The sequence below is a fragment of the Hemiscyllium ocellatum genome (assembly GCF_020745735.1).
Source record: "Hemiscyllium ocellatum isolate sHemOce1 chromosome X unlocalized genomic scaffold, sHemOce1.pat.X.cur. SUPER_X_unloc_9, whole genome shotgun sequence".
In the NCBI taxonomy this organism is placed as follows: Eukaryota; Metazoa; Chordata; class Chondrichthyes; order Orectolobiformes; family Hemiscylliidae; genus Hemiscyllium; species Hemiscyllium ocellatum.
Window position 1 is genome coordinate 52,249 of NW_026867599.1, and position 13,062 is coordinate 65,310.

Below are 13,062 nucleotides of genomic sequence, written 5' to 3' on the forward strand. Positions count from 1 at the left end.
GCGGGAGTGAATGGGTTTGGATCCATTGGGACGGTGTAGAGTGGGAGTGAATGGGAAGGAGTTTGGGTCCATTGGGATGGTGTAGAGTGGGAATGAATGGGTTTGGGTCCATTGGGATGGTGTAGAGTGGGATTGAATGGGTTTGGATCCACTGGGACGGTGTAGACTGGGAGTGAACTGGAAGGAGTTTGGGTCCATTGGGATGGTGTAGAGCGGGAGTGAATGGGTTTGGGTCCATTGGGATGGTGTAGTGCGGGAGTGAGTGGATTTGGGTCCATGGGGATGGTGTAGAGCGGGAGTGAATGGGAAGGGGTTTGGGTCCATTGGGGTGGGAGAGAGCAGGAGTGAATGAGAAAGGTTTGGGTCCATTGGGGTGGTGTAGAGCAGGAGTGAACTTGAAAGGTTTTGGGTTCATTGGGGTGGTATAGTGCAGGAGTGAATGGGAAGGGGTTAGGATGCATTGGGATGGTGTAGAGTGGGAGTGAACAGGAAGTGGTTTTGGTCCATTGGGATGATGTAGAGCGGGAGTGAACGGGAAGGAGTTTGGGTCCTTTGGAATGGTGTTGAGTGGGAATGAATTGGCTTGGGTCCATTAGGATGGTGTAGAGCGGAGTGAACGGGAAGGAGTTTGGGTCCTTTGGAATGGTGTAGAGTGGGAGTGAACAGATATGAGTTTGGGTCCATTGGGATGGTGTAGAACGGGAGTGAATGGGTTTGGGGCCATTGGGATGGTGTAGAGCGGGAGTGAACAGAAAGGGGTTTGGGTCCATTGCGATGGTGTAGGGTGGGAGTGAATGGGGAAGGAGTTTGGGTCCATTGGGATGGTATAGAGTGGGACTGAATGGGTTTGGGTCCATTGGGATGGTGTAGAGTGGGAGTGAATGGGTTTGGATCCATTGGGACGGTGTAGAGTGGGAGTGAACGGGAAGGAATCTGGGTCCATTGGGATGGTGCAGAGCAGGAGTGAATGGGTTTGGGTCCATTGGGATGGTGTAGAGCGGGAGGGAAAGGGTTTGGGTACATTGGGATGGTGTAGAGCGGGAGTGAACAGGTTTTTGTCCTTTGGGATGGTGGAGAGTGGGAGTGAATGGTTTTGGGTCCATTGGGATGGCTTAGAGCAGGAGTGAATTTGTTTGGTCCATTGGGATGGTGTAGAGCGGGAGTGAACAGGAAGGAGTTTGGGTCCATTGGAATGGTGCAGAGCAGGAGTGAATGGGTTTGGGTCCATTGGGATGGTGTAGATTAGATTAGATTAGACTTACAGTGTGGAAACAGGCCCTTCGGCCCAACAAGTCCACACCGACCCGCCGAAGCGCAACCCACCCATACCCCCACATTTACCCCTTACCTAACACTACGGGCAATTTAGCTTGGCCAATTCACCTGACCCACACATCTTTGGACTGTGGGAGGAAACCGGAGCACCCGGAGGAAACCCACGCAGACACGGGGAGAAAGTGCAAACTCCACACAGTCAGTCGCCTGAGTCGGGAATTGAACCCGGGTCTACAGGCGCTGTGAGGCAGCAGTGCTAACCACTGTGCCACCGTGTGTAGAGCAGGAGTGAATGGGTTTGGGACCATTGGGATGGTGTAGAGCGGGAGTGAATGGGTTTGGGACCATTGGGATAGTGTAGAGCGGGAGTGAATGGGTTTGGGACCATTGGGTTGGTGTAGAGCGGGAGGGAATGGGTTTGAGTCCATTGGGATGGTCTAGAATGGGAGTGAACTGGTTTAGGTCCATTGGGATGGTCTAGAGTGGGAGTGAATGGGTTTGGTCCATTGGGATGGTGTAATGCGGGAGTGAACGGGAAGGAATTTGGGTCCATTGGAATGGTATAGAGCAGGAGTGAAGGGGTTTAGGTCCATTGGGATCGTGTAGAGCAGGAGTGAATGGGTTTGGTCCATTGGGATGGTGTAGAGCAGGAGTGAATGGGTTTGGGACCATTGGGTTGGTGTAGAGTGGGAGTGAATGGGTTTGGGACCATTGAGATGGTGTACAGCGGGAGTGAACGGGAAGGACTTTGGGTCCATTGGGATGGTGTAGAGCGGGAGTGAATGGGTTTGGGTCCATTGGGATGGTGTAGAGTGGGAGTGAATGGGTTTGGTCCATTGGGATGGTGTAATGCGGGAGTGAACGGGAAGGAGTTTGGGTCCATTGGAATAATGTAGAGCAGGAGTGAATGGGTTTGGGTCCATTGGGATGGTGTAGAGTGGGAGTGAATGGGTTTGGGACCATTGGGATTGTGTAGAGCGGGAGTGAACGGGAAGGGGTTTGGGTCCATTGGGATGGTGTAGAGTGGGAGTGAATGGGAAGGAGTTTGGGTCCATTGGGATGGTGTAGAGCGGGAGTGAATGGGTTTGGGTTCATTGGGATGGTGTAGAGCGGGAGTGAATGGGTTTGGTCCATTGGGATGGTGTAGAGCAGGAGTGAATGGGTTTGGGTCCATTGGGATGGTGTAATGCAGGAGTGAACGGGAAGGAGTTTGGGTCCATTGGAATAATGTAGAGCAGGAGTGAATGGGTTTGGGTCCATTGGGATGGTGTAGAGCGGGAGTGAATGGGTTTGGTCCATTGGGATGGTGTAGAGCAGGAGTGAACGGGAAGGGGTTTGGGTCCATTGGGATGGTGTAGAGCGGGAGTGAATGGGTTTGGGTTCATTGGGATGGTGTAGAGCGGGAGTGAATGGGTTTGGTCCATTGGGATGGTGTAGAGCAGGAGTGAATGGGTTTGGGTCCATTGGGATGGTGTAATGCAGGAGTGAACGGGAAGGAGTTTGGGTCCATTGGGATGGTGTAGAGCAGGAGTGAATGGGTTTGGGTCCATTGGGATGGTGTAGAGTGGGAGTGAATGGTTTTGGGTCCATTGCGATGGTGTAGAGCGGGATTGAATGGGTTTGGGTCCATTGGGACGGTGTAGTGTGGGAGTGAACGGGAAGAAGTTTGGGTCCATTGGGATGGTGTAGAGCGGGAGTGAATGGGTTTGGGTCCATTGGGATGGTGTAGAGCGGGAGTGAATGGGTTTGGATCCTTTGGAATGGTGTCGAGTGGGAGTGAATGGTTTTGGGTCCATTGGGATGGTGTAGAGCGGGAGTGAACGGGAAGGAGTTTGTGTCCATTGGGATGGTGTAGAGCAAGAGTGAATGGGTTTGGGTCCATTGGGATGGTGTAGATCGGGTGTGAATGGGTTTGGGACCATTAGGATTGAGTAGAGTGGGAGTGAACGGAAAGGAGTTAGGGTCCATTGGGATGGTGTAGAGTGGGAGTGAACAGGAAGGATTTTGGGTCCATTGTGATGGTGTAGAACGGGAGTGAATGGGTTTGGGACCATTGGGATGGTGCAGAGTGGGAGGGAAAGGGTTTGGGTACATTGGGATGGTGTAGAGTGGGAGTGAATGGGTTTGGGTCCATTGGGATAGTTTAGAGCGGGAGTGACTGGGTTTAGGTCCATTGGGATGGTGTAGAGCAGGAGTAAATGGTTTTGGGTCCATTGGGATGGTGTAGAGCGGGAGTGAATGGGTTTGGTCCATTGGGATGGTGTCATGCGGGTGTGAATGGGTTTAGGTCCATTGGAATGGTGTAGAGCAGGAGTGAATGGGTTTGGGTCCATTGGGATGGTGTAGAACGGGAGTGAATGGGTTTTGGACCATTGGGATGGTGTAGAGCGGGAGGGAAAGGGCTTGGGTACATTTGGATGGTGTAGAGCGGGAGTGAATGGTTTTGGGTCCATTGGGATGGTGTAGAGCGGCAATGAATTTGTTTGGCCCATTGGGATGGTGTAGAGCAGGAGTGAATGGGTTTGGGACCATTGGGATGCTGTAGAGCGGGAGTGAATGGGTTTGGGACCATTGGGATGGTGTAGAGTAGGAGTGAACGGAAAGGAGTTTGGGTCCATTGGGATGGTGTAGAGTGGGAGTGAATGGTTTTGGGTCCATTGGGATGGTGTAGAGCGGGAGTGAACAGGAAGGAGGTTGGGTCCATTGGGATGGTGTAGAGCGGGAGTGAACAGATATGAGTTTGGATCCATTGGGATGGTGTAGAACGGGAGTGAATGGGTTTGGGTCCATTGGGATGGTGTAGAGTGGGAGTGAATGGGAAGGGGTTTGGGTCCATTGGAATGGTGTAGGGCGGGAGTGAATGGGGAAAGAGTTTGGGTCCATTGGGATGGTGTAGAGTGGGAGTGAATGGGGAAGGAGTTTGGGTCCATTGGGATGGTTTAGAGTGGGAATGAATGGGTTTGGGTCCATTGGGATGGTGTAGAGTGGGAGTGAATGGGTTTGGATCCACTGGGACGGTGTAGAGTGGGAGTGAACGGGAAGGTGTTTGGGTCCATTGGGATGGTGTAGAGCGGGAGTGAATGGGTTTGGATCCATTGGGACGGTGTAGAGTGGGAGTGAATGGGAAGAGGTTTGGGTCCATTGGGATGGTGTAGAGCGGGAGTGAATGGGTTTGGGTCCATTGGGATGGTGTAGAGCGGGAGTGAATGGCAAGGAGTTTGGGTCCATTGGGATGGTGTAGAATGGGAGTGAATGGGTTTGGGTCCTTTGGAATGGTGTAGAGTGGGAGTGAACAGATATGAGTTTGGGTCCATTGGGATGGTGTAGAACGGGAGTGAATGGGTTTGGGTCCATTGGGATGGTGTAGAGCGGGAGTGAATGGGAAGGGGTTTGGGTCCATTGGGATGGTGTGGAGTGGGAATGAATGGGTTTGGGTCCATTGGGATGGTGTAGAGTGGGATTGAATGGGTTTGGATCCACTGGGACGGTGTAGACTGGGAGTGAACTGGAAGGAGTTTGGGTCCATTGGGATGGTGTAGAGCGGGAGTGAATGGGTTTGGGTCCATTGGGATGGTGTAGAGCGGGAGTGAATGGGTTTGGGTCCTTTGGAATGGTGTCGAGTGGGAGTGAATGGTTTTGGGTCCATTGGGATGGTGTAGAGCGGGAATGAACGGGAAGGAGTTTGGGTCCATTGGGATGGTGTAGAGCAGGAGTGAATGGGTTTGGGTCCATTGGGATGGTGTAGATCGGGTGTGAATGGGTTTGGGACCATTGGGATGGTGTAGAGCGGGAGTGAACGGAAAGGAGTTTGGGTCCATTGGGATGGTGCAGAGTGGGAGTGAACAGGAAGGAGTTTGGGTCCATTGGAATGGTGTAGAGCGGGAGTAAATGGTTTTGGGTCCATTGGGATGGTGTAGAGCGGGAGTGAATGGGTTTGGTCCATTGGGATGGTGTAATGCGGGAGTGAACGGGAAGGAGTTTGGGTCCATTGGAATGGTGTGGAGCAGGAGTGAATGGGTTTAGGTCTATTGGGATGGTGTAGAGCAGGAGTGAATGGGTTTGGGTACATTGGGATGGTGTAGATCGGGTGTGAATGGGTTTGGGTCCATTGGGATGGTGTAGATCGGGTGTGAATGGGTTTAGGTCCATTGGGATGGTGTAGAGCAGGAGTAAATGGTTTTGGGTCCATTGAGATGGTGTAGAGCGGGAGTGAATGGGTTTGGATCCATTGGGATGGTGTAGAGTGGGAGTGAATGGGAAGAGGTTTGGGTCCATTGGGATGGTGTAGAGCGGGAGTGAATGGGTTTGGGTCCATTGGGATGGTGTAGAGCGGGAGTGAATGGCAAGGAGTTTGGGTCCATTGGGATGGTGTAGAATGGGAGTGAATGGGTTTGGGTCCTTTGGAATGGTGTAGAGTGGGAGTGAACAGATATGAGTTTGGGTCCATTGGGATGGTGTAGAACGGGAGTGAATGGGTTTGGGTCCATTGGGATGGTGTAGAGCGGGAGTGAATGGGAAGGGGTTTGGGTCCATTGGGATGGTGTGGAGCAGGAGTGAATGGGTTTGGGTCCATTGGGATGGTGTAGAGTGGGAGTGAATGGGTTTGGGACCATTGGGATTGTGTAGAGCGGGAGTGAACGGGAAGGGGTTTGGGTCCATTGGGATGGTGTAGAGTGGGAGTGAATGGGAAGGAGTTTGGGTCCATTGGGATGGTGTAGAGCGGGAGTGAATGGGTTTGGGTTCATTGGGATGGTGTAGAGCGGGAGTGAATGGGTTTGGTCCATTGGGATGGTGTAGAGCAGGAGTGAATGGGTTTGGGTCCATTGGGATGGTGTAATGCAGGAGTGAACGGGAAGGAGTTTGGGTCCATTGGAATAATGTAGAGCAGGAGTGAATGGGTTTGGGTCCATTGGGATGGTGTAGAGCGGGAGTGAATGGGTTTGGTCCATTGGGATGGTGTAGAGCAGGAGTGAACGGGAAGGGGTTTGGGTCCATTGGGATGGTGTAGAGCGGGAGTGAATGGGTTTGGGTTCATTGGGATGGTGTAGAGCGGGAGTGAATGGGTTTGGTCCATTGGGATGGTGTAGAGCAGGAGTGAATGGGTTTGGGTCCATTGGGATGGTGTAATGCAGGAGTGAACGGGAAGGAGTTTGGGTCCATTGGGATGGTGTAGAGCAGGAGTACATGGGTTTGGGTCCATTGGGATGGTGTAGAGTGGGAGTGAATGGTTTTGGGTCCATTGCGATGGTGTAGAGCGGGATTGAATGGGTTTGGGTCCATTGGGACGGTGTAGTGTGGGAGTGAACGGGAAGAAGTTTGGGTCCATTGGGATGGTGTAGAGCGGGAGTGAATGGGTTTGGGTCCATTGGGATGGTGTAGAGCGGGAGTGAATGGGTTTGGATCCTTTGGAATGGTGTCGAGTGGGAGTGAATGGTTTTGGGTCCATTGGGATGGTGTAGAGCGGGAGTGAACGGGAAGGAGTTTGTGTCCATTGGGATGGTGTAGAGCAAGAGTGAATGGGTTTGGGTCCATTGGGATGGTGTAGATCGGGTGTGAATGGGTTTGGGACCATTAGGATTGAGTAGAGTGGGAGTGAACGGAAAGGAGTTAGGGTCCATTGGGATGGTGTAGAGTGGGAGTGAACAGGAAGGATTTTGGGTCCATTGTGATGGTGTAGAACGGGAGTGAATGGGTTTGGGACCATTGGGATGGTGCAGAGTGGGAGGGAAAGGGTTTGGGTACATTGGGATGGTGTAGAGTGGGAGTGAATGGGTTTGGGTCCATTGGGATAGTTTAGAGCGGGAGTGACTGGGTTTAGGTCCATTGGGATGGTGTAGAGCAGGAGTAAATGGTTTTGGGTCCATTGGGATGGTGTAGAGCGGGAGTGAATGGGTTTGGTCCATTGGGATGGTGTCATGCGGGTGTGAATGGGTTTAGGTCCATTGGAATGGTGTAGAGCAGGAGTGAATGGGTTTGGGTCCATTGGGATGGTGTAGAACGGGAGTGAATGGGTTTTGGACCATTGGGATGGTGTAGAGCGGGAGGGAAAGGGCTTGGGTACATTTGGATGGTGTAGAGCGGGAGTGAATGGTTTTGGGTCCATTGGGATGGTGTAGAGCGGCAATGAATTTGTTTGGCCCATTGGGATGGTGTAGAGCAGGAGTGAATGGGTTTGGGACCATTGGGATGCTGTAGAGCGGGAGTGAATGGGTTTGGGACTATTGGGATGGTGTAGAGTAGGAGTGAACGGAAAGGAGTTTGGGTCCATTGGGATGGTGTAGAGTGGGAGTGAATGGTTTTGGGTCCATTGGGATGGTGTAGAGCGGGAGTGAACAGGAAGGAGGTTGGGTCCATTGGGATGGTGTAGAGCGGGAGTGAACAGATATGAGTTTGGATCCATTGGGATGGTGTAGAACGGGAGTGAATGGGTTTGGGTCCATTGGGATGGTGTAGAGTGGGAGTGAATGGGAAGGGGTTTGGGTCCATTGGAATGGTGTAGGGCGGGAGTGAATGGGGAAAGAGTTTGGGTCCATTGGGATGGTGTAGAGTGGGAGTGAATGGGGAAGGAGTTTGGGTCCATTGGGATGGTTTAGAGTGGGAATGAATGGGTTTGGGTCCATTGGGATGGTGTAGAGTGGGAGTGAATGGGTTTGGATCCACTGGGACGGTGTAGAGTGGGAGTGAACGGGAAGGTGTTTGGGTCCATTGGGATGGTGTAGAGCGGGAGTGAATGGGTTTGGATCCATTGGGACGGTGTAGAGTGGGAGTGAATGGGAAGAGGTTTGGGTCCATTGGGATGGTGTAGAGCGGGAGTGAATGGGTTTGGGTCCATTGGGATGGTGTAGAGCGGGAGTGAATGGCAAGGAGTTTGGGTCCATTGGGATGGTGTAGAATGGGAGTGAATGGGTTTGGGTCCTTTGGAATGGTGTAGAGTGGGAGTGAACAGATATGAGTTTGGGTCCATTGGGATGGTGTAGAACGGGAGTGAATGGGTTTGGGTCCATTGGGATGGTGTAGAGCGGGAGTGAATGGGAAGGGGTTTGGGTCCATTGGGATGGTGTGGAGTGGGAATGAATGGGTTTGGGTCCATTGGGATGGTGTAGAGTGGGATTGAATGGGTTTGGATCCACTGGGACGGTGTAGACTGGGAGTGAACTGGAAGGAGTTTGGGTCCATTGGGATGGTGTAGAGCGGGAGTGAATGGGTTTGGGTCCATTGGGATGGTGTAGAGCGGGAGTGAATGGGTTTGGGTCCTTTGGAATGGTGTCGAGTGGGAGTGAATGGTTTTGGGTCCATTGGGATGGTGTAGAGCGGGAATGAACGGGAAGGAGTTTGGGTCCATTGGGATGGTGTAGAGCAGGAGTGAATGGGTTTGGGTCCATTGGGATGGTGTAGATCGGGTGTGAATGGGTTTGGGACCATTGGGATGGTGTAGAGCGGGAGTGAACGGAAAGGAGTTTGGGTCCATTGGGATGGTGCAGAGTGGGAGTGAACAGGAAGGAGTTTGGGTCCATTGGAATGGTGTAGAGCGGGAGTAAATGGTTTTGGGTCCATTGGGATGGTGTAGAGAGGGAGTGAATGGGTTTGGTCCATTGGGATGGTGTAATGCGGGAGTGAACGGGAAGGAGTTTGGGTCCATTGGAATGGTGTGGAGCAGGAGTGAATGGGTTTAGGTCTATTGGGATGGTGTAGAGCAGGAGTGAATGGGTTTGGGTACATTGGGATGGTGTAGATCGGGTGTGAATGGGTTTGGGTCCATTGGGATGGTGTAGATCGGGTGTGAATGGGTTTAGGTCCATTGGGATGGTGTAGAGCAGGAGTAAATGGTTTTGGGTCCATTGAGATGGTGTAGAGCGGGAGTGAATGGGTTTGGATCCATTGGGATGGTGTAGAGTGGGAGTGAATGGGAAGAGGTTTGGGTCCATTGGGATGGTGTAGAGCGGGAGTGAATGGGTTTGGGTCCATTGGGATGGTGTAGAGCGGGAGTGAATGGCAAGGAGTTTGGGTCCATTGGGATGGTGTAGAATGGGAGTGAATGGGTTTGGGTCCTTTGGAATGGTGTAGAGTGGGAGTGAACAGATATGAGTTTGGGTCCATTGGGATGGTGTAGAACAGGAGTGAATGGGTTTGGGTCCATTGGGATGGTGTAGAGCGGGAGTGAATGGGAAGGGGTTTGGGTCCATTGGGATGGTGTGGAGTGGGAATGAATGGGTTTGGGTCCATTGGGATGGTGTAGAGTGGGATTGAATGGGTTTGGATCCACTGGGACGGTGTAGAGTGGGAGTGAACGGGAAGGAATCTGGGTCCATTGGGATGGTGCAGAGCGGGAGTGAATGGGTTTGGGTCCATTGGGATGGTGTAGAGCCGGAGGGAAAGGGTTTGGGTACATTGGGATGGTGTAGAGCGGGTGTGAACAGGTTTTTGTCCTTTGGGATGGTGTAGAGTGGGAGTGAATGGTTTTGGGTCCATTGGGATGGCTTAGAGCAGGAGTGAATTTGTTTGGTCCATTGGGATGGTGTAGAGCGGGAGTGAACAGGAAGGAGTTTGGGTCCATTGGAATGGTGCAGAGCAGGAGTGAATGGGTTTGGGTCCATTGGGATGGTGTAGATTAGATTAGATTAGATTTACAGTGTGGAAACAGGCCCTTCGGCCCAACAAGTCCACACCGACCCGCCGAAGCGCAACCCACCCATACCCCCACACTTACCCCTTACCTAACACTACGGGCAATTTAGCTTAGCCAATTCACCTGACCCGCACATCTTTGGACTGTGGGAGGAAACCGGAGCACCCGGAGGAAACCCACGCAGACACGGGGAGAAAGTGCAAACTCCACACAGTCAGTCGCCTGAGTCGGGAATTGAACCCGGGTCTACAGGCGCTGTGAGGCAGCAGTGCTAACCACTGTGCCACCGTGTGTAGAGCAGGAGTGAATGGGTTTGGGACCATTGGGATGGTGTAGAGCGGGAGTGAATGGGTTTGGGACCATTGGGATGGTGTAGAGCTGGAGTGAATAGTTTTGGGTCCATTTGGATGGTGTAGAGTGGGAGTGAACGGGAAGGGGTTTGGGTCCATTGGGATGGTGTAGAGCAGGAGTACATGGGTTTGGGTCCATTGGGATGGTGTAGAGCGGGAGTGACTAGTTTTGGGTCCATTGGGATGGTGTAGAGTGGGAGTGAACGGGAAGGAGTTTGGGTCCATTGGGATGGTGTAGAGCAGGAGTACATGGGTTTGGGTCCATTGGGATGGTGTAGAGTGGGAGTGAATGGTTTTGGGTCCATTGCGATGGTGTAGAGCGGGATTGAATGGGTTTGGGTCCATTGGGACGGTGTAGTGTGGGAGTGAACGGGAAGAAGTTTGGGTCCATTGGGATGGTGTAGAGTGGGAGTGAATGGGTTTGGGTCCATTGGGATGGTGTAGAGCGGGAGTGAATGGGTTTGGATCCTTTGGAATGGTGTCGAGTGGGAGTGAATGGTTTTGGGTCCATTGGGATGGTGTAGAGCGGGAGTGAACGGGAAGGAGTTTGTGTCCATTGGGATGGTGTAGAGCAAGGGTGAATGGGTTTGGGTCCATTGGGATGGTGTAGATCGGGTGTGAATGGGTTTGGGACCATTAGGATTGTGTAGAGTGGGAGTGAACGGAAAGGAGTTAGGGTCCATTGGGATGGTGTAGAGTGGGAGTGAACAGGAAGGATTTTGGGTCCATTGGGATGGTGTAGAACGGGAGTGAATGGGTTTGGGACCATTGGGATGGTGCAGAGTGGGAGGGAAAGGGTTTGGGTACATTGGGATGGTGTAGAGTGGGAGTGAATGGGTTTGGGTCCATTGGGATAGTTTAGAGCGGGAGTGACTGGGTTTAGGTCCATTGGGATGGTGTAGAGCAGGAGTAAATGGTTTTGGGTCCATTGGGATGGTGTAGAGCGGGAGTGAATGGGTTTGGTCCATTGGGATGGTGTCATGCGGGTGTGAATGGGTTTAGGTCCATTGGAATGGTGTAGAGCAGGAGTGAATGGGTTTGGGTCCATTGGGATGGTGTAGAACGGGAGTGAATGGGTTTTGGACCATTGGGATGGTGTAGAGCGGGAGGGAAAGGGCTTGGGTACATTTGGATGGTGTAGAGCGGGAGTGAACAGGTTTTTGTCCTTTGGGATGGTGTAGAGCAGGAGTGAATGGTTTTGGGTCCATTGGGATGGTGTAGAGCGGCAATGAATTTGTTTGGCCCATTGGGATGGTGTAGAGCAGGAGTGAATGGGTTTGGGACCATTGGGATGGTGTAGAGTAGGAGTGAACGGAAAGGAGTTTGGGTCCATTGGGATGGTGTAGAGTGGGAGTGAATGGTTTTGGGTCCATTGGGATGGTGTAGAGCGGGAGTGAATGGGTTTAGGTCCATTGGGATGGTGTAGAGAAGGAGTGAACAGGAAGGAGTTTGGGTCCATTGGGATGGTGTAGAGACGGAGTGATTGGGGAAGGAGTTTGGGTCCATTGGGATGGTGTAGAGCGGGAGTGAATGGGTTTGGGTCCATTGGGATGGTGTAGAGCGGGAGTGAATGGGTTTGGGTCCATTGGGATGGTGTAGAGAGGGAGTGAACAGGAAGGGGTTTGGGTCCATTGGGATGGTGTAGAGCGGGAGTGAACAGATATGAGTTTGGATCCATTGGGATGGTGTAGAACGGGAGTGAATGGGTTTGAGTCCATTGGGATGGTGTAGAGTGGGAGTGAATGGGAAGGGGTTTGGGTCCATTGGAATGGTGTAGGGCGGGAGTGAATGGGGAAAGAGTTTGGGTCCATTGGGATGGTGTAGAGTGGGAGTGAATGGGGAAGGAGTTTGGGTCCATTGGGATGGTTTAGAGTGGGAATGAATGGTTTTGGGTCCATTGGGATGGTGTAGAGTGGGAGTGAATGGGTTTGGATCCACTGGGACGGTGTAGAGTGGGAGTGAACGGGAAGGAGTTTGGGTCCATTCGGATGGTGTAGAGCGGGAGTGAATGGGTTTGGATCCATTGGGACGGTGTAGAGTGGGAGTGAATGGGAAGAGGTTTGGGTCCATTGGGATGGTGTAGAGCGGGAGTGAATGGGTTTGGGTCCATTGGGATGGTGTAGAGCGGGAGTGAATGGCAAGGAGTTTGGGTCCATTGGGATGGTGTAGAATGGGAGTGAATGGGTTTGGGTCCTTTGGAATGGTGTAGAGTGGGAGTGAACAGATATGAGTTTGGGTCCATTGGGATGGTGTAGAACGGGAGTGAATGGGTTTGGGTCCATTGGGATGGTGTAGAGCGGGAGTGAATGGGAAGGGATTTGGGTCCATTGGGATGGTGTAGAGTGGGAATGAATGGGTTTGGGTCCATTGGGATGGTGTAGAGCGGGAATGAACGGGAAGGAGTTTGGGTCCATTGGGATGGTGTAGAGCAGGAGTGAATGGGTTTGGGTCCATTGGGATGGTGTAGATCGGGTGTGAATGGGTTTGGGACCATTGGGATGGTGTAGAGCGGGAGTGAACGGAAAGGAGTTTGGGTCCATTGGGATGGTGCAGAGTGGGAGTGAACAGGAAGGAGTTTGGGTCCATTGGGATGGTGTAGAGCAGGAGTAAATGGTTTTGGGTCCATTGGGATGGTGTAGAGCGGGAGTGAACAGGAAGGATTTTGGGTCCATTGTGATGGTGTAGAACGGGAGTGAATGGGTTTGGGACCATTGGGATGGTGCAGAGTGGGAGGGAAAGGGTTTGGGTACATTGGGATGGTGTAGAGTGGGAGTGAATGGGTTTGGGTCCATTGGGATAGTTTAGAGCGGG